This window comes from Chiloscyllium punctatum, chromosome 1, assembly GCF_047496795.1.
Source record: "Chiloscyllium punctatum isolate Juve2018m chromosome 1, sChiPun1.3, whole genome shotgun sequence".
In the NCBI taxonomy this organism is placed as follows: Eukaryota; Metazoa; Chordata; class Chondrichthyes; order Orectolobiformes; family Hemiscylliidae; genus Chiloscyllium; species Chiloscyllium punctatum.
The window spans coordinates 135,073,927-135,100,660 of NC_092739.1; the positions used below are offsets into that span (position 1 = coordinate 135,073,927).

General features: G+C 41.5%; 1 protein-coding gene across 3 annotated transcripts in view; it reads right to left on the minus strand.

Annotated features, from left to right (window-relative positions):
* ctif (CBP80/20-dependent translation initiation factor) overlaps positions 1-26,734 on the minus strand; it is a 230,741-nt gene that overhangs the window by 161,574 nt on the left and 42,433 nt on the right. The gene's annotated exons all lie outside the window — the stretch shown is intronic.

Genomic DNA, 26,734 nt, shown 5'->3' on the forward strand with positions numbered 1-26,734 from the left:
AATTTCCCGTAGTGTTAGATAAGGGGTAAATGTAGGGGAATGGGTCTGGGTGGGTTGCGCTTCGGTGGGTCGGTGTGGACTTGTTGGGCTGAAGGGCCTGTTTCCACACTGTAAGTAATCTAGTCTAAAAAAAAAGTTCTTTATCCACCTAGCTAGAACACCCTGCACACCATGTGACTTCACTTTCTCCATTAGTCTACCATGGGGAACCGGGGAACCTTATCAAATGCCTTACTAAAGTCCATGTATATGACATCATCAGCCCTTCCTTCATCTATCAACTTGTTTACTTTCTCAAAGAACTCTATTAAGTTGGTAAGACATGATCTCCCCCCCCTCACAAAACCATGTTGCCTATCACTGATAAGATCATTCTTTTCTAAATATAAATAGATCCTATCTCTCAGTACCTTCTCCAGCAACTTTCCCACCACAGATGTCAGGCTCACTGGTCTGTAGTTACCCGGAATATTCCTACTACCACTCTTGTACAGGGGGATAACATGAACAACCTTCCATTCCTCCAGCACCTCACTTGTGTGTAAGGATGCCACAAAGATATCTGTCAGGGCCTCAGCTGTTTCCTCTCTTGCCTCCCTCAGGAACCTGGAATAGATCCCATCCAGTCCTGGGGATTTGTCCACCTTAATAACCTCTAGCCTACCCAATACATCTTCCCTCCTTATGTCAACATGATCCAGACTAATCAAACTTCTATCTCTAATCTCAACATTCATATTCCTCTCCTCAGTGAGCATTGATGCAAAGTAATCATTCAGAATCTCACCCAATCTCTCAGGTTTGACACACAGCCTTCCTTCACTATCCTTTAGTGGACCAATCCTTTCTCTAGTTACCTGCTTGTTCCTTGTATAAGAATAAAATGCTTTGGGATTCTCCCTAATTTTGCTTGCCCTTTTAGCCCGCTTGATTCCTCATTAAGACTGGTTCTACTCTCCTGATATTCCTCTAGGGCCCGTTCTGTTCTTGGCTGCCTGGACCTTTTGTACGCTTCCCTTTTCCTCTTAGCTAGTCGTATGATTTCTCCTGTCATCCACGGTTCACGAATCTTGCCTTTCGTATCATTTGTCTTCAACGGGACATGCTTATCCTGCACTATCTTTGAAAGCCTCCCACATCTCAAATATGGACTTCCCTTCAAATAGCTGTGTCCAATTTCATTTCCCAGCTCCTGCCTAATTTTGATATAATTGGCCTTGGCCCAGTTCAGTACTCTTCCCTTAGGACCACTCTCTTCTTTATCTACAAGTATTCTAAAACTTACAGAATTGTGGGCACTGTTCCCAAAGAAATCCCCCACCGCAACTTCTACCACCTGGCCTGGTTCATTCCCCAATACCAGGTCCATTATGGCCCCTTCCCCTATTGACATACTGCTCTAGAAAACTCTCCTGGACACTTCTTACAAATTCTACCCCATGCAGACCTCTTGTGCTAAGTGTATCTCAGTCAATGTAGGGAAAATTAAAATCTCCCATCACCACCCACCCTGTTGCCTCTATATCTTTCCATAATTTGTTTACCTATTTGTTCTTCTACCTCACGCTCACTGTTGGGAGGCCTGTAATACAGCCCCAACAATGTAACTGCACTCTTCTTATTTATCAGCTCCACCCATAATGCCTCACTACCCAAGCCCTCCATAGTGTCCTCCTTTAGCACAGCTGTGATATCATCCCTGACCAGCAATGCAACTCCACCCCCCCCTTTTACTTCCCTTCCTATCCTGTCTGAAGCTTCTATATCCTGGAACATTTAGTTGCCAATCATGCCCTTCTTTCAACCAAGCCTCTGAGACTGCAATAACGTCATACTCCCAGGCACGAATCCAAGCCCTAAGTTCATCTGCCTTACACATTATACTCCTTGCATTTAAGTAGATGCACTTCAGGCCACCAGTTCTTTTGTGTTCATCAGCTCTCTGCCTACTCTTCCCCTTATTAATGCCATCTTCAGGATTCTTACAGTATGGTCAAAATTTGAAGATGCTTGTAACACCAATTGAACTTGCAAGTGTTGAAACAGTTGAAAAATGTAAGGGAAAGCCATGCTAAAAGCTTCCAGCATTTTTCTTAAAACCCAAGAAGAATGATGACCTGATATAACAGCATTGCCTTTATTCAGGGAATAAGAAGTGAATTGGCAGAATATTTGTAATTTTCAGGAACTGGTTTTATTTCACAGGGAGTATGGGTATGAAACCCAAAATCCTTTTAAGTAACTGTTTTGTCATATTTGAATTAGGATCACAATTCAATGTATTTTGTGGGCAATGTAATAGGACAGATTTTAAGTTTACATGAGTATTATACAACATTAGGTCCTTTCTAAAGTTATCAAACATGTAACCTTAAAAACAAATTGATTGAGGGCCTTGAGCTCACGATTTGTTTGAAATTCTACAATGTCTGTTTTAAAAAACTATTGTGTCAGTGGTCATGCTTTAGCCAGATAAGAGTATTGTATTAAAATATCTTTACTGTTTTTTCAATGCAGTGTGTTCATAAGAAGAGTGCATTTTAATTCTGATGTTTTGTTAAGATTTTAGAGAATATTAGAACTTGAGGCTGAGCTGTTTCAGTTCTGTTAATTATTGTTAAGACTATATTGGCCCCCTTCATATTGCAAATACAAAGAATGTTGAAAGAGGCAGACACAATTTAGTGGAGTTAAACGTGTGATTGTCTTCATACTGATAACCACCTTGGCAAGGAAGGAATGAGACAGGAAATGCAGAGATACTTTCAGCAGCTAACATCGTCTCTAGAGTTTCTCCATTCACAGGTAAAGCATGCTTTCGGACCACCACCCACCCCTTCACAGCCTGATCCAACGGATTCAATCAACTCCCCAGTCATGAGCACAAAAAGTGAGAAAGCTAACAACAATGAAGAGGAGTGGCTTTCCTATGGACATGAAACCATGTGAGCTTTACCTGGCCTTTCGATCATTTAAGGGATATGAAGGTTCACTGCTCAAGCTAACATCACAACAGCCAGTTGGCTTTGTCACATTTAACAGCAGAGCAGGAGCAGACACAGTAAAGAATGCTGCATTCACCCAGCCTGCTGCTGCAGCTGCTACACTCACGCTGAGATGTGCTGGTAACCTCCATTTGAAGCGTCTCTGCAAGGATGGAAGTCTCGTCAGTTTTGTGAAGTATTTAACTGCCGTTATCCAAGAAATCAGATTTCTCAATGGATTGGTGTGCAAGGACAGACTGGATTTTGTTTTCAGGTTGGACTTTACTGAAGGAGGTTTTGGATAACTGGCTCATTTCCACTCAACTTGGAGGGTGTGGAATAGTCACAAAGGACTGTGGATTTCAGAACTCTACTTATGAACACTTTTATTTCCACATGGGAGGATCCTGGAGATCCTATCTACTGCATGGACTAATCATTTTTGTTATAATCACTGTATGTTGTGTGTCAATAACCTGCTTAAATACTGGCTGTCAGATTCTTATGAATAAGCTGGTAGCGCCTTTTTAGGTGGTTATCATGGAATGATAAAAGGAGTGAATGAGATATTAAAGGGTTAATTTGCTCTGCTGACCTGCAGGAAATTGGATGTCCCAGGAGTAGGGTGGAATGACTCTGTCTTAGAGTGATATGTCTCTCTCTTACAGGTAGAATGTTAAAAAAAGTACATTACAAATTTCCTTCTGAATGATGGGAGACAGCATTGTCATCATCGTCATCATCTCCAATTCAGAATCAATAAGAACATTGCAATTAAAATTCTGACCACATCCTGTGTTAAGAAAAAATACCATTTACAACAGATCTGGCCATTAAGGAATGGCTTACATTACGTCATTTCTGAAAATGATGCAATCACTACATTTTGTCTCGAGTGGCATGTGACTATCGAGGAATGGCTGGGTGCCGTCTTGTGGGTGTTACTGACTGTAATGTGAAACTCTTGTACTGTACAAAGGAAGGACTGTTTCTTTTGTTCAGAGAGAGCTTTGACACAGCTCTGCAAGCCCAAGGAAGTATGCTAAGGGTGCCTCCAGAAAGCTTGTACTTGTTTAATAAAATTCTGGTTGCTCACAGAAGTTGGCATGTCGCAGTTGCATCAAGGGTCTAAGAATCTCAAGAAAAGTAACCTAAAAGTTGGAGGGGTGGAGTTCGAGGGCAGAGGTGTGGGAGGTGGAAGGACATCATCGATCTTGTGGGAGGGGTTTCCCTCCAGCACATCTCATCCACCTCTCACACCTCCGCCTTTCAACCCCACCCCTCAAAACATAAGTGATTTCTTCCTTTCCTTGCTGCCTTATCTGAGGTAATTCTGGCCACGGACACAATAAAACTATGACTTTTGCAGATCTGAAAATCATACTAAAGGTGTTGGAATTTCACTCTAAATTTCTCAGTCACCCTTGATGTCACAGCAAAACACTTGTCTCTTCACAAATACGATTTCAGCAATTTCTGTTTTGTAATTTGTTAATAAAGGAATAGCAATCAAACTCGAGGTTTAAAAGGCTGTTTTTCAGTAGGATTTTAAAAAGGTGTAATGCCATTGTGTCATTAATTACATCTACAGACAACTTTATTTTCTTTTAAATGTTTTATATTTACAGCCTGAAGACTAACTTAACTTTGGAACCTAAATTCCTTGGGCACAATTAACCCTCCAGTTACCCTGATGCAGATGGAAATACTTCACACATAAGCCTTGACATAAAAATCAGGCTAGGGCAGGGAAATGTTAAGGGATCGTTTGACCAGTACCACATCCACAAATATCCATTCCCTCCAACACCAAATGGTCAGTAGCACCAGTATATACTATTAAGATGCATTGCAGAAATTCACCGAAGATCCTCAGACAACATCTTCCAAACCCACAGCCACTTCCACCTAGAAGGACAAGGGCAACTGATACATGAGAACATCATCGCCTGCAAGCTCCCTTCTAAAGACACTCACCTTCGTCACTTGGAAATAGATTACCATACCTTCACTGTTGCTGAGTCAAAATCCTGAAAATTCCCTCCCAAATGCCATTGAGGGTCAACCAACAGCAAGTGAACTGCAGTGGTTGAAGGAGGCAGATCACCACCACCTTCTCAAGGGCACTTGGGGACAGGCAATAAATGCGGGCCAGCCAGTGTCACCTACATCCCACAAATGAATAAAAAAATCTTTTAATTGAAAAGGCCTTAACTAATAACCACTTATGCATATTTTGCATCAGCTAGTTTTAAATCTGATAATACCTTTAATTAACAAAACTTTAAGGGATACGGGGCAAAGACAAGAATATGGGGCAAGGCCACAAACCAGCCATGATCTTAATGAATGATGGAATATGCTTGAGGGACTTAATGGCCTATTCCTGTTCTTCTGTTCCTTTCTCTCTCATTCTTCAGAAAAGACTTACAAGGATGTTGCCAGGGTTGGAGGATTTGAGCTATAGGGAGAGGCGAACAGGCTGGGGTTGTTTTCCCTGGCGCGTTGGAGGCTGAGGGGTGACCTTATAGAGGTTTACGAAATTATGAGGGGCATGGATAGAATAAATAGACAAAGTCTTTTCCCTGGGGTCAGGGAGTCCAGAACTAGAGGGCATAGGTTTAGGGTGAGAGGGGAAAGATATAAAAGAAACCTACAAGGCAACTTTTTCACGCAGAGGGTGGCACATGTATGGAATGAGCTGCCAGAGGAAGTGGTGGAGGCTGGTACAATTGCAGATGCATCTGGATGGGTATATGAATAGGAAGGGTTTGGAGGGATATGGACCAGGTGCTGGCAGGTGGGACTAGATTGAGTTGGGATATCTGGTCGGCATGGACGGGTTGGACCAAAGGGTCTGTTTCCACGCTGTACACCTCTATGACTCTATCATTGCTGATTTGAAGATCATCAACTCTACTCTTCTGCCTTTTCCCCATAATCCTCGATTCCCTTATTGATTAAAAGTCTGTCTCACCCTTGAATATGTTTAACAATCCAGCCTTGTCAGCCTACTATGGTAAAGAATTTCACAGGTACACTAACCTCAGAGAAGAAATTCCTCTTCATCGTGCTCTTAAATTTGCAAACCCCATTCTGAGATGATGCCCTCTGGCCCTAGGCTCTCCCAAAGGGAAAACTACTTTTTTGCATCTACCTTGTCAAGCCCCTGAGAAACTTCTAGATTTCAATGATTCTAAGGCTTTTGACTCTGGTAGCAGTTTGTGAATGTAGTTCCTTTAAATTTAAAACAAACTGTAAGCAAATGTGTTGCACCCATGTAAATTCCACACAGCTGTTCATCCATGGAACAACTGCTATAGGCAATACTTAACCAAATGAAATGTTTCAGTCATACCCTTACAATATGCTTGTATGTCCCAGAAATAACAGACAACTCTTGAAACAGTCGAGTCTTGGTCCCTGGGTAGTTACATATGAAATAAGTTTTGTTATGTATTATAAAAGTAAAAGGGTCAAAGTATGGTTCAGAAGTAGGCAAATATTTGGATTTTGGCCCGTGGAATCATTCTGTTAAAAAGAATAAAATATAAAGATCATTCCAAATTGTAATATACAGTTATTGAATCATCTTTGTTGATCCTGCAAGTTCTGACAATCAACAGGCTAACTAACAATTGCCTCCAGTTTGCCAGCATGAACAGTAGGTTTTCTGCTTTTAACAAACTCAAACCAATATATTTCCCAAAACCCATCTGCTCTAATTTAAGTACAAACCACCAATGTGGCATCTTACGGAAACGCTTCAAAAATCAAATTACACCACATCTTAATGTAAAATTCTTTACATATGATGGTCACTCTTCCCCCAATATTTATTAAATTATTAGTTGGTACTTTCTCATTACATAAATTCTAGATCAAAATTAACCAACTTTCTAATTGGTTCACCAAAATTCTGTTCAAGAAAACCATCTTATGAATGGTCCAAGAATTTGTCTTCCACAGTATTTGTACTCATTCTGTTTATGCAGTTTATATGTGGATTGATGTTTTGCACAATTATATTCATTACATATGTCTCTAATTTCCTGATTTATACTATTCTGACTACTGTTTGGTGGCCAATAAACAACTCCCAGGAATGCTTGCTTTCTCTTGCTGTTTCTCATTTCCACTGTTTGCTGTTCTTGCTGTTTCTATTTCTCAATCTTTCAATTTAAGATCATCTCTCTTACTAATGTACTGACTTCATCCATTATCAACAGTTCTCAGCACTCCTTTTCCTTTTTGCCTAAAACTTCCTACACGTCAAATACTCAAGTATTCAGTTCTCAGCCTTGTTCACCTTGTAACCACGATGCTGTAATGACAATTAAATCATATCTGTTTAATGTTTACTTATTTGATTTATTGTTGTAACATGTACCGAAGTACAGTGAAAGGTATTGTTTTGTTTCCAGTACAGGCAGATCATAACATACAAGGACATGCAGATCATAGGGTGATTTATCAGAGCAAGGCATACAAAGTGACATCTGCGCAGGAGGTGTACAAAAGCAAGATCAACACTAGATTTGAAATTTGAGAGGTTCCGTTCAACAGTCTAATAACAATGGAGAAGAAGCTGTTCTTGAACATGTTGGTGCGTATGTTTAATCTTTGTATCTTCTGCCTGATGGAGGCGGCTGGAAGTGGTTGGTGGGAGATGGTGGCAATGGTGGCTGCTTTTCCGTGGCAATGAGAAGTGAAGTGTAGATGGAGTTAATGGATGGGAGATTAGCTTGTCGGATGGTCTGAGCTGTGTTCACAACTGTCAATAGTTTCTTACCATCCTGGGCAGAGCAGTTGCTGTATCAAGCTGTGATTCACTCAGGTAGAATGCTTTCTATGGTGCATTTGTAAAAGTTGGTGAGAGTCCTTGGTCCTTTTGGACATGCCAAATTTCCTTAGCTGCCTGAGGAAGGACAGGAGTTATTGTGCCTCCTTGACCATTGCATCTACGTGGATGGTCCAGGACAGATTGTTGGTTATAGTCATTCCTAACGCTCTTGACCCTCTCCACCTCAGCTCCATTGCTGTAGATAGGGGTGTGCCCTCCTCTTATCTTCCTGAAGTCGATGATCAGCTCTTTAGTTTTGTCAACACAGAGGGAGAGATTGGTATCTTTGCATCACGACACCAAGCATTCCATCTCCTTCCTTATTCTGTCTCATCTCGATATCCGGCCCTCAAGAGTCGTGTCATCAGCAAACTTGTCAACGAAATTTGGCCACACAGTCATGAGTGTACAGGGGTAAAGTAGGGGATTGAAAATGCATTCTTGCTGGGCACTGCTGTTGAAGATTTTTACTGCTATTTGTGCTATAAATTAATCTACATTGTTGCATTCAGATAATGTGTCTTTATTATTTTTGTAATCTCTAGCTGGCATGCTCTTAGGTTTGTACACTGTTCTTTGCTGCCACACTGATTATCACTTTTTCTCATTCCAACCTTCTTCCCTTGTTTTGTCCTCTTTATCGCATCATCCCTCACTTGATCCTTTGTTCCCCACTACATAGTTTACAGCCTTTCTATCACCCTAGTTTGTATTATTCATCAGAACAGTTGTGCCAACACAGTTCAGGTGAAGACTATCAGTTCAGAACCAGTACCAGGACCTCATGAATCAAAACCCATTCTTTCATATCAATCTTTGATCCACACATTTAACTCTCTACTTCTAGTTACCCACTTCAAGTTGCTTGCTGATTACTTTAGAGGCTCTGTCCTTAAAATTAGCTGTTCACTGTCCAAACAGAACATCTTTTGTCCCTACATGGACCATAACTGAATCCTCCTCCTCCCACTATAACTACCTCTTCAGCCCAGCTGTCCTGACTGACAACAGCCTCCTGCACTCTCACTCAGCTACACAGAGAAGTCCCTATCCACTATCTGTACAATTCCCAACTAATACAACATTCCAGTTAACGTCCTTTGTTTAAATTGCTTCCTGTACCGCAAAGCCATGATCAGTCAGCTCACCTTCTACTTTGATTTATCCAGGCAGAAATAACTTTGGTCAAGTTGGACAATTGTAAAGATTGAGACACCTTCATTATACCTTATAAATCTTCCTACCTGCCTCACATGCAGTCACATGCTTCTGCCCCTGACCAGACCATTCTATCCTAAGAATTATGAGCACTTTTTGGAACTAAGTGTCCAGGTAACTTTCCCTTCCTGATATGCTGCAGTGTCTCCAGCTTAGCATCCAGCACAATTAGTCTGAGCCAAAGGTGCCCTAACTGCAGACACAATGCAGAAAGGATATTGTTCTACTGGAGAGGGTTCAGAAAAGATTTACCAGGATGTTGCCAGAAATGAAGGGTTTGAGGTATGGTAACAGGCTGGATAGGCTGAGAAATTTTTCACCAGAGCTTAGGATATTGAATGGTTACCTGATAGAGGTTTATAAAAACATGAGGGGCATAGATAAGGTGACTTGTATATGTCCTTTCCCAAGAGTGGGAGATTTCAAGACTAGGAGGCATATTTTTAAGGTGAGAGAAGGAAGATTTCAAAAATGTCATGAGGCACATTTTTGTTTTACACAGAGAATGCTTCATAAACAAGTTGTGGTTGTGGGTACTGTACAATAGTTAAAAGACATTGAAATAAGAAATGTTTGGAGGGATATTGGCCAAGACCAGGCAGGTGGGACCAGTTTAGTTTGGAATTATGGTTGGCATGGGCTGGTTGAACCAAAGGGTCTGTTTCTGTGTTGTATGACTATGTTTGCACCTTGGATGACTGAAGGACCACAAGTGCTCATATTCCACGTCACTTACCTAGTCATCTTTGTAACATTGAATTATTTTACTAACTAAATTAAAGTTAATATCTCTAGCCCTGTCTACATTTATATTCATTCAATACTTTTTCAATAAATTTTCTACTTATTCCAATTGCAATTCCATAGTTAAGATTAATAAGAAATATTCAACAGCCAATCTATCAACTTTGCCAGTCGTAAATCTCATCATGAAAAATAAAATTTCGCAATTTGTAATAAATTGCTCCATCTTTGAAAGAGAAATTGGAAAAATACTCAGGAACCACTTGTGTCTTATACAGCTATTAGAAGGTGAAAGTGGTTAGAGAAAAAAAATCTCTTCCCCATCAGCACTAATTTCCCAAGCAAAAAAAACTAACCAAGTACTTATTCTACATCTCACTCAAATGTAATCTCCCGCAGTCCCTTTGCATCCCCTTTCTCTATAGTACCCACTTATCGTCGAGAATGCTCCTAGACATTTTTTGACATATTAGGAACATAAACAGATCAGGAAATAGCATTGAACAAGTTGTATTGTCAGCAAATACAGTATAAGAATTGGGTGGACAGTCTGCATTTGGCACCACTGCAGCTTTCAGAGAACCAGCTTCTCTGTTGCATGTTCCACACTGCTTTCTACTGATTTTTTTGATGGGGACTAATACAGACTACATATAGAGTCAGGGTCATAGATATATACAGCATGGAAACAGACCCTTCCGTCCAACTCGTCCATGCTGACCAGATATCCTAACCTAATCTAGTCCCATTTGCCAGCACTTGGCCCATATCCCACTAAACCCTTGCTATTCATATACCTATCAGATGCCTTTAAATGTTGCAATTGTACCAGACTCCACCACTTCCTCTGGCAGCTCATTCCATATACGTACCAGCATTTGTGTGAAAATGTTGTCCCTTGGGTCTCTTATTTCTTTCCCCTCTCACCCTAAACCTATGCCCTCTAGTTCTGGACTCCCTGACCCCGGGGAAAAGACTTTGTCCGTTTATCCTGCACATGCCCCTCGTGATTTTATAAACCTCTACAAATTCACCCCTCACTTCCACTGCTCCAGGGAAAACTACCCCAGTCTATTCAGCCTTTCCCTGTAGCTCAAATCCTCCAACCCTGGCAACATCCTTATAAATCTTTTCTGAACGCTTTCAAGTTTCACGACAACCTTCTGATAGGAAGATGACCAGAATTGCACGCAATATTCCAAAAGTGGCTGAAGCAATGTCCTATACAGCTGCAACATGATATCCCAACTCCTGTACTCAATGCTCTGACCCATAGAGGAAAGCAAACCAAATGCCTTCTTCACTTTCCTATCTACCTGTGACTCCACTTTCAAGGAACTATGAACCTGCACTCTAAGGTCTCTTTGGTCAGCAACATTCCATAGGACCTTATCATTAAGTGTATAAGTCCTGCTAAGATTTGCTTTTTCCAAAATGCAGCACCTCACATTTATCTAAATTAATCTCCATCTGCCATTCATCAGCCCATTAGCCCATCTGATCAAATCCCATTGTAATCTGAGATAACCTTCTTTGCTGTCCACTACATCTCCAATTTTGGTGCCATCTGCAAACTTAAAAAGGATATGACCATTTAGCTGAGATAAGTCATAAGAACAACTTGAAACAACGTATTTCCTTAAAAGTACTAACACATCCCAAGCCTGGACAAGAGTGCAGCCAAAGGAAATTTGACATGAAGACATAGCAGGACTATTAAGAGGAGACCACAAACTTTTTCAAAGGGGTGGATTTTAAAGAAAATCTGAAAGGAAAAGAGGAAGGACTGGGATGGTGTTCCAGGGTTTGGGGTAGACAAAGCTAAAAGCATAGCCATTCTTGGAGAAGGGATTAAAATCAGGGATTAGGCACGCAGATCTGCTAATGCCCCTCTCAACTGAAAAAAAAAGATTTAAATGTTGAACACTGTACAAGAATTTAAGCTAGCTATGTAGCTGTCTTGGCATTAAGACCAAGTCCTTGGCAGATACTCAAGGGAATTAGTTGGATGGGATTGTCAGAGATAGGAATAGAGGTCACTTCAATCACAAAGAGTTGATTGACAGCAGATGATGCTCAACAGAGACTTGTGATTAAGAGTGGAGTTCGTTGTGTTTATGTTCATGCTTGGGTGTTCTCGGAGATGGAGCACATAGTGTTCCAAGCATCCTCAAAGCTTTCAAAAGAGACAAACCAGCAGGGATCTGCATGCATTTTTCTCTCTAACCAATTATATTCTAATTTAACTCCCAGCCTTTTCTCTTCCCCTTTTTTGACTTCTGTTGGACAGTGTTGATAATCTGTTGAAGGGTTCTGAAAATATATAAATAAAAAAAAACTGAGTTCTTCCCCAGTGGATTTCTGGACAGGTAAAAGAAAACAAAAAAAGTGTCCTGAAAGGAAAGGTGAAAACTAATGTTTGTATTATAGCACAGAATTTCAATAAAACCCCTGTAATTGTCTGAAAGCGCTTTGCTGCCTAATTCAACACATGGAAATTGGTATGTAAAACAGGACTGGGTCCCAGGTGCAAAATAATAAACAAATGCAGTTTTGTGAAGAAATGTTTATTCATTACCATTGAGCATCTAACTGAATTTACTGTGAACATTTACCTAGTTTGCCAGGCAGCAACTGCACTGTTATGTTGTTAGAACAACAGCTCTGTATTAACATGGTGGGCTAAAACACAGACCAGCCATTTCGCACAAACCCACCACAGGCATGGGATAATAGTCTTTGTACAACTCAACTGCTGAAAAACTCCAGCAATTTCATGTGGGATTCCAAGGGCAGAAAACTGATCTCTTCACTCAAGAAATGGCACCAAACAGTTTTTTTGACTGTATGGTTCACTTAGATGCAACATTACGACCATCCCATGTCGTCTCACCATGACAAAAAACCTGTCAGCAGCCAGCTAAAGAGGCTCAACACATTCCACTGATGTTTTCAGAATTATTACATCATAACAGGAGACACTTCATGGACTTCATGCTGGCTCTCTGTGGAGCACTCTTCTCAGGCCCATTGCACTTTTCTATTCCTGTAGCCCTGCAAGTTCATTTCCATCAAGTGCCACAGGAAGTAGTGGTACAGGGGTAATGTCACTGGACTAGAACTCCAAAACTCAGGTTAATGTTCCATGAATAGGAGTTTGAATCCCAACATGGTAAATGGTGAAATTTGAACTCAAAAATCTAACCCTGCAAACATTGTTGGCTTTCATCAAAACCTATCTGGTTGACAAGTGTCCGTTAAGAAAGGCAATCTTCTGTCCTCACTTGGTCTGGCCTACATGTAACTCCAGGTCCACAGAAATATTGCTGATTCTCAACTGTACTCTTCGCAATGGGGGTAGGCAATAAATGCTCACATCCCATGAATGAATTTTCAAAAAGTCTCTTTTGAAATCATTCACTTCCACCACCCTCACCATCTGCCACTTCCACATATTTACAACACTCTACATATAAAAACAGTTTCGTCTCCCATCTCTCCTGTATCTCTTGCCCAAATCATTGAGTTTCTGTCCCCATGTCCTTGTACCAACATCTGTCGAGACAGTGATGTAGTAGCGAAGTCTCTGGACCAGTGATCCAGAGGCCTATGCTAATCCTTTGAATCCAGTATTAAAGACAAGATGGTGCAGTACTTGGAAGTACATGGTAAAATAGGGCTGAGTCAGCACAGCTTCGTTAAGGGGCGATCATGCCTGACACATCTGTAAGAACTCTTTGTTTAACTTGCTTTTTATGTCCTCAAAGAAGTGAATGTGATCTATTTTAATTTCCAGAAGGCCTTGACAAGGTGCCGTACAGGAGGATGCTCAGACCCCTTGATATTAGGGGCAAGGTACTGTCATGGATAAGGAGTGGCTACTGGCAGAAGGCAGAGAGTGGGTACAAAGGGATCTCTTTCAGAATAGCAGCTGGTGATTAGTGAAATTTCACAGGGGTCAGTGTTAGGACCACAACTACTCAAGTTATACATTCATGGTCTGGGCAAAGAGACAGAGGGTACGGTTGCTAAGTTTGTATATAATGTTAAGGTGGAGGGACAGGTAATTTTGAGGAAGCAGGGAAGGACTGGGACAGGTTAGGAGAATGGGCAAAGTGGTGGCAGATGGAATGCAGCGTGAGAAAATAAGCTTAAACACTTTGGTAGGAAGAATTGAAGCATTGACTATTTTCTAAATGGGGAAAGACTTCTTAAATCTGAAGGACAGAGGGACTTAGGAGTATCTGTTCAGGATTCTCTTAAGGTTAACATGCAGGTTCAGTTGGCAGTTAGGAAGGCAAAGGCAATATTTGCATTATTTTTAAAAAGCCTAGAATTCAAGCACAGATATGTATTGCTGAGTATGGCTCTGATCAGACTGCACTTAGAATACGGTAAGCAGTTTTGGGCCCCGTATCTAAGGATGGATGTGCTGGCTTTGCAGGGGGACCACAGGAGATTTACAAGAATAATCCTGGGATGAAGGGCGAGTCATATGTGGAAGTGGCTGATGATGAGGGTGGTGGTAGTGAATGATTTCAAAAGATACTTTTTGAAAATTCATTCATGGGATGTGCGGAGTGGTTGAGGATGCTGGGTATATATTCTGAGGAGTGAAGGAGGATGGGAGGGCATATCTGACTGAAACTTTTAAAATACTGAGGGGCATGGATAGGGTAGATATGGAGAAAATGTTTCCAATAATAGGAGAGATTAGGACCTGAGGGTACAGCCTCAGAATGAAGGAACGATCATTTAAAATTGAAATGAGGAGAAATTTCTTCAGCTAGAGTGTGGTGAATTTGTGGAACTTATCATCAGAAGAGACGAGTCATTGAATGTATTTGAGGTGAAGATAGACAGGCCCTTGATTAGTAAGGGGATCAAGGATTATGGGAGAAGGCAGGAGAATAAAGTTGAGAAACATATCAACCAGGATTGAATGGTGGAGAGAGAGACAAAAACAAACTGCAGATGCTGGAATCCAAAGTAGACAGGCAGGAAGCTGGAAGAACACAGCAGGCCAGGCAGCATCAGGAGGTGCAGAAGTCGATACTGCGGGTGTAACCTTCCTTGGCTATCAACTCCTACATTAGGTATTCAGCAGGATCAGAAGTAAGGGCAAGGTCGGCAAGATTCTTTGGTTTGTTCTCAGCAGCACTCACCCTCTCTTCCTGATACCATGTCACTTGACCAGTCACTGATTCCCTACGAATGCGGTAGCTACAAGCTGGCTGCAGACATTTTTTTAAAAACCTATTAATTTCCTAACTACAGCAAGTCCCAATGATTTCAGTGTAATGTATGTCCCAGGCTTTTTTTAAAAATTTCACCTGTTCAAGCATGTTATGACGCCTTTTCAGCAGAGTGGAACTTGATCTCAGACCCTGTATCACAGAGTTACAGACATTACCACTGTACCACAATAGCCACATCGGTCATGAACGCTACAAAGAGACAGACCTGCCCATCACCCTGTTAAATGGGGAGATAAGGTCCTTAAGTGGTCATTAATTGCTCACTCAAAGACGTCAAATGGCAGCAGGGTCAGGATGTCTGACCAAAGGTCTTCCCATTCTGGACTTAATTCTGGCAGAGGTGGGATGGCATGTCACAATCTTATCTAATTAAAATGCCCTTCCTGTTATCAAACGTGCCATGTCACAGCACAAAATTGATGAGATTCTTTGTATCATAGAGGTCTACACCACAGAAATGGCCCTTCAGACAATGTGGTCTGCACTGGCCAAAATAAATACTTAACCATTTAATCCTATTTTTACAGCAGTTGGCCCATAGCCTGTGGCATCTCCTCATACCTTCTCACTTTCTCATCTTTGCACCATTACCAAAACCTATGATTCAGATTAAGAGAATGCGCGTAAGTTGTTGCACCTCCAGCATTGATCCCTGTGGCACTCAACTAATTAAGGCAAGTATGATCTACATGGTTCTAATTTGAGAGGGCTACAGGAACAACAGGACTTGAGGAGACTGATTTGTAAATCTCTCAAGGCAAGTTGAGAACACAGGTAAGGCTACGTATGGGATACTTTGCTTTGCAAAAAGGGATTTGAATGAAAAAAAAACAGGAAATCACAATGAATTTTCATAAAACACTGGTTAGGCCTCAGTCAGAGTATACAGTACAATTCTGAAATCATACATTAGGAAGGATCTCATGGCCCTGCCAAGGATACAGAGACGGTTTAAGAGTATAATTCGAGACAATGAGTGAAATCAATTGAGACACCGGAGAAGCCAGAATTGGTCTCCTTCGGGCACAGTAGGTTAAGGGTAGATTTAATAGAGGCAATTTAAAACTGAGGGGTTTAGACACAGGAAGTAATGAGAATCCGTTTCCAAACAGCAGCAATCAGTCAGTGACTAGAGATCATACATTCTAAGTAAATGGCAAAAGAACAAGATGAGAAAGTATTTTCACATATAGGATTGTTAAAATCTGGAATGCACTATCTGAAAAAAAGACCATGCAATCAAATTCCATTCAATCTTTTAAACTGGCAAGACGTCATCTATTTGAAGATTACTGATTTGCAGTGGGGATAAAGCTATCCTCATCATGATGTGGAGGAGCCAGTGTTGGACTGGGGTGGACAAACTTAAAAAATCACACAACACCAGGTTATAGTCCAACAGGTTTTTTTGGAGGCACTAGCAGAACCTTCATCAGGTAACTAGTGGGGCAGGGTCATAGGACATAGAATTTATAGCAAAAGCTCATAGTGTCATGAAGCTGATATGATATGTTGAACAAATCTAGATTACTGTTAAGTCTCTCATCTTTTAGAATGGATTGCAAGTTTTGGTTCATTAATATGTAAATCCCAGAACTTCTTTCAAGTCACATTCTCAAAAAAACTTAAAGTTTTATTTTTTAAAAATGACATCTCAGCTCAGACAATGCATTAAAGGTGTGAGGTTAGAGTCTGTCTTTATCCCAATCCTAGTCAGACTCTTTCTATTTTCAAAGTAGGAGTTTATAAAATGTCACAGAGATTGAATGTCTGCAGACTGTGTGCTTTTTGAACAAAATAAAATGTATCTGCAAACACAATTCTGCAAATGCAAATTCACTCCAGAGACGTGTGTGTGTGTGTTTGTGTGTGTGTGTGTGTGTGTGTGCGTGCACGCGCGCGTGCGTTCACGTGAGAGAGGGAAGGAGGGCAGAGAGAGAGAGAGAGAGAGAGATTGTGTATGAGTAGGGGAAGAGAGTGAGTGAGTGTGTCTGTGTGAGTGCATGTGAGTATGTTTGTTTGTGTGATGGAGTTTAAGCCTTTGAGAGGGTATTTGCATGTGTGTGTCTGCGTGAGTGTATGAGTGTGTAAGAGTGTGTGCCAGCGAGCAAGAGTGAGCGCGAGAATAGTGTAGTGGGGTCATCTGGAGTAGGGGTCCTAATCAGACAGCTCTTTGAAAGAGCTGACACAAGTGTAATGGGTCTAAGGACTTCTTCCCTGCTATATGATATTCCATGCACTATGTAATTGTCTGTTACAGTATCTGGTTTCCTAGCAACCAAAAAAGAGCAAAATATTACATCAGATACCAGAAAGTCACTTAACCAGCTTCCCAACAACAAACGTTGAACTATCAGCTCCACCAGAAAAGGTAGTGGGCGTTGGTAGTTGCACTTGGTGGGTGGTGGGTGGGGGGGAGAAAAGCAGTGAGAGAAGAAATCACTCGGCCTCATGACACCAAATATTTTAACAGTGCAGGCAAGCTAAGAGAAAGTAGAGCAAGTAAAAGAGGCAAACAACAACATTTTCCTTCTGCAACTCCCAATGTCAATGGTCAATAATTAAAATAGATATTTCACCGGAAAGAACAACGTATGTGTTTCAACAATTAAAAAGCAAATTCAATCCAAATCACAAATGAGCCTGAAACTGACCTAAATCCGAAACACACCAAATAGGCTCAAGTTGGTTTAAAACACAGCTCACCAGCAGGCTCCTTTTAAAGCTATTTATTTTCTGCTGATATCAACAAATTCTCCAGTACAAGCCAAATGGAAAACTTTGATGAGATAAGACTAGACAAAAAGTTGCTCCTCCCAGGTGTAAGACTTAGTCAGAGGTTTTATAGAAGGCTCCCAGTTGGCTACTTTCAAAATCTCTCGATGAGGCATCTGTGAGTTGAATAAACCTTTTTCCTCCTTTTGGGTGTTGGGAACCAAAGGCTTCAACAATGATTTTGATACCACTGCCCCTCCTGTCCCTTTTATCCAGCACGTTCCTCTGTTAATTCCTCTGCTTGACCTATTTAACTGCATATCGACTCCCACAGCCACCTTCTTTACATACCCACCCAACCATCATTTCGGATCAATAAATGCATGGAATCCCCTCCTCCAGTTAGTTGTTGACTTGTCTGCCACTTTTCATGTCTGATGTGGCAGAACTGCAGCGTTGTGATCTTATCCATTGTTTTCAGGATTGCTAATACTGCTTCTGCTATTTGGCATGCAAATAGACCTCCATTCCAGCTGCAGCCTATTGAGCCCTGGTTCTGCCCTTGACATGCTGTTCCATACTTCTCATGGAATTTACCTGGCTTGATGGTGGAGCGACTATTATGCTGGGTCATAAGGTCAAAGATTGTGACCATACATAATTCATCAGCTCCTGGATGCCCACTCTTGAACTGCTCATTCTGTTCTGAATCTATTCCATTTAAAACCATGGTAGCACAACAGAATACAATGGAAGGTGACATTAAAGTTGGGAGAATTATAAACTATGAGGAGGACAGTGTGAATCTCCAAAAGGTCATTGAGAATTTGGTGGAATGGCAGAAAGGTGGCAGATGAGGTTCAATGCTGAGAAGTGGGAAGTAATGTACTTTGGTCGGAAGAACATTGAAAGGGAATATAAGCAAGGGGGTACAATTCGAAAGGAGGTTCAGGAGCATTGGAACTTGGGCATACATGTGCATAGGAGAAAGTGAGGACTGCAGATGCTGGAGATCAGAGCTGAAAATGTGTTGCTGGAAAAGCGCAGCAGGTCAGGCAGCATCTAAGGAACAGAAGAATCGACGTTTCGGGCATAAGCCCTTCTTCAGGAATGTGCATAGATCATTGAAGGTGGCAAAAGAAGTTAAAGTGTACAGTGTCCCTGGTTTCATTAATAGGGGCATAGACTGCAAAAGCAAGGTGGCAATGGTGAGCTTGTATAAGACACATCTTAGATTTCAGCTGGAGTACTGTGTACAATTGTCAGTGCCATATTATAGGGAAGAAATGAATTCATTAGAGGGAGTGCAGAAGGGATTTACAAGAATGGTTCCAGGGATGGGAAACTTCAGCTGTGGGGACAGACTGAAGTTGGGACTGTACTCCTTGGAGAGAGGCAAGAGAGGAAATTTGATAGATATTTTAAAAATAATGAGCAGGCTGAATAGAGTAGACAGGGAGAAGCTGTTCCTGTTCCTGTTCATAAAAGAAAAGATGACTGTCTTCCTTCCATCCATTGACTCCAGCTACACTTTTTGTTGCTGTGGAAACTCAGCCAACATCAAAGCCACCTCTCATCCCAGTTATAATCTCTTCCAACATCCTCCATCAGGAGGAAGATACAAAAGCTCAAAACACACGTATCGACAGGTTCAAGAACAGTGTCTTCCCCACTGTTATTAGACTGCTGTAACTTTGTATGCCTTGCTGTGTTCAATCACTCTATGATCTAGATTTGTTATTATTTATTCATTTTGTGGGATGTGGGTGTGGCTGGCTGGCCGGCCAGCATTTATCGCCCGTCCCTTGTTGCCTTTGAGCAGGTGGGGGGTGAGCTGCCTTCTTGAACCGCTGCAGTCCACCTACTGTGGGCTGACCCACAATGCCATTAAGAAGGGGATTCCAAGATTTCAACCCAGTGATAGTGAAGGAATTCCAAGTCAGGATGGCGAGTGGCTTGGATGGGAACTTGAAGGTAGTTGTGTTCCCATATATCTGCTGCCCTTGTCCTTCTAGATGGAAGTGGTCATGGGTTTGGAAGGGGCTATCTGAGGAACCTTGGTGAATTTCTGTAGCTCATGTTGTAGATAGTACACAGTGCTGCTACTGAACAGTCGGTGGTGGAGGGAATGGATGCAAGTGGATGTGCACCAATCAAGTGGGTGGCTTTGTTCTGGTGTTGAGCTGAGTGTTTTTAAAGTTGCAACCCCAAAATATCCAGGAAAGTGGGGAGTATTCCATCACACTCCTGACCTGTACCTTGTAGATGGTGGACAGGCATTGAGGAGTCAGGAGGTGAGTTACTTGCTGCAGTATCCCTAGCTTCTGACCTCCCCTTGTAGCCACTGTATGTACGCGGTAAATCTAGTTGAACTTTTGGTCAATGATAAACCCCAGGGTGTTGGTAGTGGGGGATTCAGTGATAATAATACCACTGAATGCCAAGGGGTGATGGTGAGATTGTCTCTTATTCATGATGGTCATAGCTTAGCATTTGTATGGCACGAAGTTTACTTGCCATTGTCAGCCCAAGCATGGATATTGTCCAGATCATGTTGCATTTGAATGTGGACTGCTTCAGTATCTGAGGAATCATGAATGGTGCTGAACATTGTTCACTGATGATTGCACATCTCCACTTCTGACCTTATGATGGAGGGGTGGTTATCGGGCTGAGGAACTCCTACAGAGATGCCCTGGAGCTGAGATGACTGACCTCCAATAACTATAGGATGTTCCTATGTGTCAGGTATGACTAACTAGCAGAGAGTTTGCACCCGATACCCATCGATTCCAATTTTGTTAAGGATCCTTGATGCTATACTCGGTCAAATGCAACCTTGAAGTCAAGGGCTGTTACTCTCACTTCATCTCTGGAATTTAGCTCTTTTGTCCAAGTTTGGACGAAGGCTATAATGAGGTCAGGAGCTGAATTGCGGAACCAAAACTGGGAGTCACTGAGCAGGTTACTGCTGAGCAGGTGCTGCTTGATAGCACCTGTTGATGACACCTTCCATCACTTTACTGATGATCGAGAGTAGACTGATGAAGGGGGAATATGGTCTGGTTGGATTTGTCCTGCTTTTAATGTACAGGACATACTTGGGCAATTTTCCACATTGTTGGGTAGATACCAGTGTTGTAACTGTATTGGAACAGCTTATCTAGAGGAGCGGCAGGTTCTGGAGCACAAGTCTTCAGTACAATTGCCAAAATGTTGTCAGGGCCTCTAGCCTTTGCAGTGTCCAGTGTCTCCCATTGTTTCTTGATGTACTCTTGTATGTTATGATCTGCCTGTACTGCATGCAAAACAAAGAAAACATTTCACTGTACTTAGATACATGTGACAACAATAAATCAAATCAAATTAAATGAGAGGGTGTAGATTTAAAGAGATGTGCAAACAAAGCATGAGTGATGAGAGAAAAATATTTTCACACCAATGGTAGTTAGAATATGGAGTGTGCTGTCTGGAAATGTGGTAGAGGCAGATTCAATGGGCAGAATAGCTGACTTCTGTGATTCTGTGAAGGTATCCTCAGTGTGAAGAAAGGATATTATTTTCATAAGAACCATGTGGTAGCCATTCTCAACAATACTGTTACGGACGTATTGGGTAAGAGCAAGGTCTAGTAAGTTTTATCTTCTTATTGGTTCCCTCTCTATCTGCCATAAGCCAAGTCTAGTAAATATATCTTTCATAAATCAGTCAGCTTCTAGTAGTGCACCAAGTCATCCTTGATCATGAAGCATTATGTACCCCACCAAGAGCATATTCTACATCTTTGCCAACTTCAGTGCTTCCTTGACCAAGCCTCAACAGACCTGTGGGAAAGAATTCCATAGATTCACTACCCTCAGAGGAAGTTCCTCCTCATCTGTCTTAAATGTGCGACCACTAATTTTGAATTTGCTTCCTTGGTGCTCAACATGGAATAGTACTGATTTATCAGCTGAGGGAGAGGGGTAGATGATATTCAGGTTTGGCCTGCTGCCATTAGACATAGGGTCCAAAGCCAATGTGGAGGACTGCTAGTCAACTCCCTAGTTATTATATACACCAGTTCCAGTTCCAGTTTCAGCACTGTTGGGTATGTCTTATAGTTGGAAATGGATGACCCAGGGTGGCATTGGCAGTGTCTGGGACTTTGTTTGGCACGATTACACAAGCATGATTCGATCAGGTTGTTGCTTGTTTAGTCTGTGGGATGTCTCCCAGTTTGGCAAAACTCCCAGATATCAGTAATTATGACTTTGCAGGTCAATAGGGTGTGGTTTGCCATTGTCGACTTCAGGCACACCCACAAGTTATTCAATTTATGTGTGGTGGTTTGCTGAAACTGAGTGCTTGCTTGGCTTTTCTGAGAACATTCAAAGAGTCTCAACATCACTACGAGCCTGGAGTCCATCAGACAATAACAAATGAAAGCAAGAGGCTACGGAGTCTATAGCACCATTCAATGAGATCATTTCTGATCTAATAATCCTCAACTATCTTTGCCTTTTCCCCATAACCCCCAATTCCCGTAATGATTAAAAATTTGTCGATCTCAGCCTTGAATATAATCAATGACCCAGCCTCAACGGCCTTGTGGGAAAGTATTCAATAGACAATAGGTGCAGGAGTAGGCCGTTCTGCCCTTCGAGCCTGTCCCACCATTCAATATGATCATGGTTGATCATCCTTAATCAGTATCTTGTTCCTGCCTTATCTCCATAACCCTCGATTCCACTATCCTTAAGAGCTCTATGCAACTCTTTCTCAAAATGAATCCAGAGACTGGGCCTCCACTGCCCTCTGGGGCAGAGCATTCCACACAATCACCACTCTCTGGGTGAAGAGGTTTCTCCTCATCTCTGTCCTAAATGGTCTACCCCGTATTTTTAAGCTGTGTCCTCTGGTTCAGCACTCACCCATCAGCGGAAACGTGTTTCCTGCCTCCAGAGTGTCCAATCCTTTAATAATCTTATATGCCTCAATCAGATCCCTTCTCAGTCTTCTAAACTCAAAGGTATACAAGTCCAGTCACTCCAGCGTAAGGTAGTCCCGCCATTCCAGGAATTGACCACGTGAACCTACGCTGCACTCCCTCAATAGCCAGAATTCCACAGATTCACTACCCTCAGAGAAAAAATTCCTCCTCATCGGTCTTAAATGCGCTACTACTTATTTTGAAATTGTGTTTTCTGTTCCTAGACTCTCTCAGAAGAAACAACCTTTTCATGCTATCTCTAAAAATCTTAGAAACCACAACACCAGATTATAGTCCAACAGGTTTATTTGGAAGCACCAGCTTTTGGAGCGCTGCTCCTTAATCAGCAGCACTCCAAAAGCTCGTGCCTCCAAATAAACCTTTTGGACTATAGTCTTATGTTGTGGGTTTTTTTAAAAAACTTTGTCCACCCCAGTCCAACATCAGCTCCTCCAAATCATGTCTAAGCAACTTGTATGTTTCAGTAAAGTTATCTTCCATTCTTCTATATTCCAACGTATACAAGCTCAATTGACTCAACCTGTCCTCATAAAACAAACCCTCTGTACGTAGTATCAGCATTGTAAACCTTATGTGGACTGCGTCCAATGCCAACATATCTTAGATAAGAAGCCCAACTGTTCACAATATTTCAGCTCATCAGCCTAAAAATGCTTCACTCTGAACGTAGAACATTACAGCACAGGAACAGGCCTTTCGGTTGACCATGATGCCATTCCAAACTAATCACATCCGCCTTAGCACAATCCATATCCCTCTATTCCCTGCTTGTTTAAGTGTCTGTCTAAATATCTCTTCAGTTTTGTTTTGATATCCGCTTCTACAACCTCCTCCGGCAGCACATTTCAGGCAACTACTACTATCATCTGTGGTTAAAAAAAACTTTCCTCACACAGATCCTTTAAAGTTTCCCTCTCTCACCTTAAACTTTTGTCCCCTTATGTTTAACATTTTCACCCCGGGAAAAAAAAAGACTTTGACTATTAGAACAGTTGCTGATTAGTAGTTAAGTAATCTATTAGTCTGTTAAGTTTGCCAATAGAGTTAAGTTATTCTAATTTTCTTTGTTTCTATTTCAATTATAGTGTAAAAATATAGTCTATTTCAATTATAGTGTAAAAAACTTTGCTGCAAGTTAGACTGATCAAATTGCATCCAAAACACAGCACCTTACACTGGTCTTTAAAAATAAGCAGCAGTTGGGGTCTAGGCTACCATCTTCATTAATTTTGAGGGTGTTTGGTCTGTTCTATAACAATTTGCACTGCCACATTCAAGGAGCCATTATCCTACACCCCAAGATCCTTCTATACATCAATGTTCTTAAGGGTACAATCATTTACAGTAGGCCTTTCTCTTGTATGTGACCTCCAAAACGCATCACCTTGAATTTGGCTGGATTAAACTCCATCTGCCATTTCTCCATCAAACTTTCCTGCTGATCTATATCCTGCTACATCCTTTGCTAAGCTTCCTCACTGTCCACAACTTTACCAGTTTTCATGTCATCTGCAAACTTACTATTCAGACCTGCAACATTTTCATCCAATTTTTTTGCGAACAATAGAGGTCACAGCACTGACTCCTGCAGAAAACCACTGGCCACAGACCTCCAGTCAGAAAGACACTCTTCCACAACTACCCTTTATCACCAAGCTAATTTTGTATCCAACACGCTAATCATGGATTCCAAGCGATTTGTTCTCCTAGACAAGCCTACCATGAGGGATCTTGTCAAATGTTGTTCCTCAGGTGTTCTGAAGAAGGGTCACTGGACCCAAAACATTAATTCTGCTTTCTTCTCCACAGAAGCTATCAGACCTGTTCAGTTTTACCAACAACTTCTGTAAGAGTTTAACTTCTTCTGGCAGACTAGTCTTACTGGTGGGGAATGGAAGGCCAGAGGAGATCCACCAAACTTAGCTTCAACTTTTAATATTCAGACTTCTTGTGGACCCAAAGGAATAAAGTTGCTTCACCAGACCCCACAATGAAGACTGGACCTCCTTTACTCTGAACTCTTTCCATCCTTAACAAAATCCCCGGGATCAAACCCGCAGGTCCCAGGCATCCTCCTCCTACTTATCGCCTTCAGCTTGCACAGCTGGATCGTTTGGCTGGGTTCAGGTGAAATTTTAATGAAAGTTATTTCGAAGAATCCTGGACATTATGAAGGATTCAGCTTCCACACCTCCTGGATAAGCTGCCCACTTGGAGCATCACTGCAATATATCAAACTATTGAAATCAGAGCTAAATTCTGCCCCCTCCCAACTATAAGCCCCATTAAAGAGTCATATATTAACCAACCTGAAAAAAAATGGCTTCTTCCACATGAAAGAATTTGCAGTTAAATACGGAGATGAAAGCAACTTTCATTATTAAGTGTGCAATATCGCTTCAAATTTGATCTCAGACTTAGAAATCCATAATATTATCCTGAATCAGTCTGCTGATAAATTGTATATCTTAATAACATTATGTTTCTTTATCAGTAATGTTTACCGTTTCTGATTAACTTCAAATAGAACTTAACATTAGTAGGCAATAACAGAATCGTGGAGCTTGTACTGAAACTACTGATTTGTCAAACTAAAAAGCCGTAGAACTATGGAAGCTAGAAGTCAGAAACAAAAACTGAAATCGCTGGAAAAAGGCAGCAGATCTGTGGCGAGAAAGCAGAGTTAATGTTTTTGGTTCTGTGACCCTTCTTCAGGTTGAAGAAGAACTTCAGTTAACACTCCTTTCCCTCCACAGGTGTTGCCAGATCTGCTGCGTTTTTCCAGCAATTTGTTTTTGATTTGTCAAGTTGTTCACCATACTTGCACTGTCTTAAAATCTGAAGAAATTTTAACATTTTTTTTCCAAGGATTTCTCAATTTGATTTTAAATACACTGAACACAGGGGATATCGAGCACTATGAACTAGATGACACCAAGTGTGATCCTCAAAAGGATTTTTTTTAGATTAGATTCCTTACAGTGTAGAAACAGGCCCTTCAGCCTAACCAGTCCACACCGACCCTCTGAAGAGTTACCCACACAGACCTATTTCCCTCTGACTAATGCACCTAACACTATGGGCAATTTAGCATGGCCAATTCACCTGACCTGCACATCTTTGGACTGTGGGAGGAAACCGGATCACCAGGAGGAAACCCACACAGACACAGGGAGAATGTGCAAACTCCGCATAGACACAGTCACCTGAGGCTGGAATTGAACCTGGGACCCTGGTGCTGTGAGGTAGCAGTGCTAACCACTGAGCCACTGTATTGCCCTTGACAAAGGTCATCACTGTCAGTCCAGGATGGAAAAGAAAAAGTAAAGTAAAAACAGAAAAGATATCTATCCCATCCCCTTCCTAATCTATTTCCTTCTGTCCCTCCTCACCCGGGTAATTAAGACACATATATAGTTTTATAATTGGACATCCTCCAAAAAAGTTCAACTTATATAAGCAGGCAATGTCTCCTGCTAGAATGATTACAGAATCCATAAGCAGATCTTCTCTAAGGATCTGTCTCAGGGGTAAACAACATCAAGATGTTCATGCTGAGTAAAAATGATACAAAAGCTCCCTTAAAAGAAAAGGCTTAAAAACATTTGCATTGCAAAAGCATTACTCTTGTGAAAACACTAGAGCAAATAAGCCCACAGCACAGAAAAACACTAAAATTTAGCTCAGCACATTTCAACCACCATCCATACCAATCCCACTTGATCAGAGATATCCAGGAAAAGGCTGAATGTGGCACAGCTGCAGGAACTCCTTGAGACAATGTGAACTGTCAGTTCTATGGATGTCTAATTAGCCTAAGGCTCTTCAGTAATGAGGGAATGCTTATAGGATGATGAAAACATTTACAACTTGGGCTTGAACAACAATCACAATTTTGTCTGACCATGGATGTGCCTACCGGTGGACTCTGAAGTCAAGAATCTGGTACAGGAAAGATGCAGCCTCGTGAACCTGATTA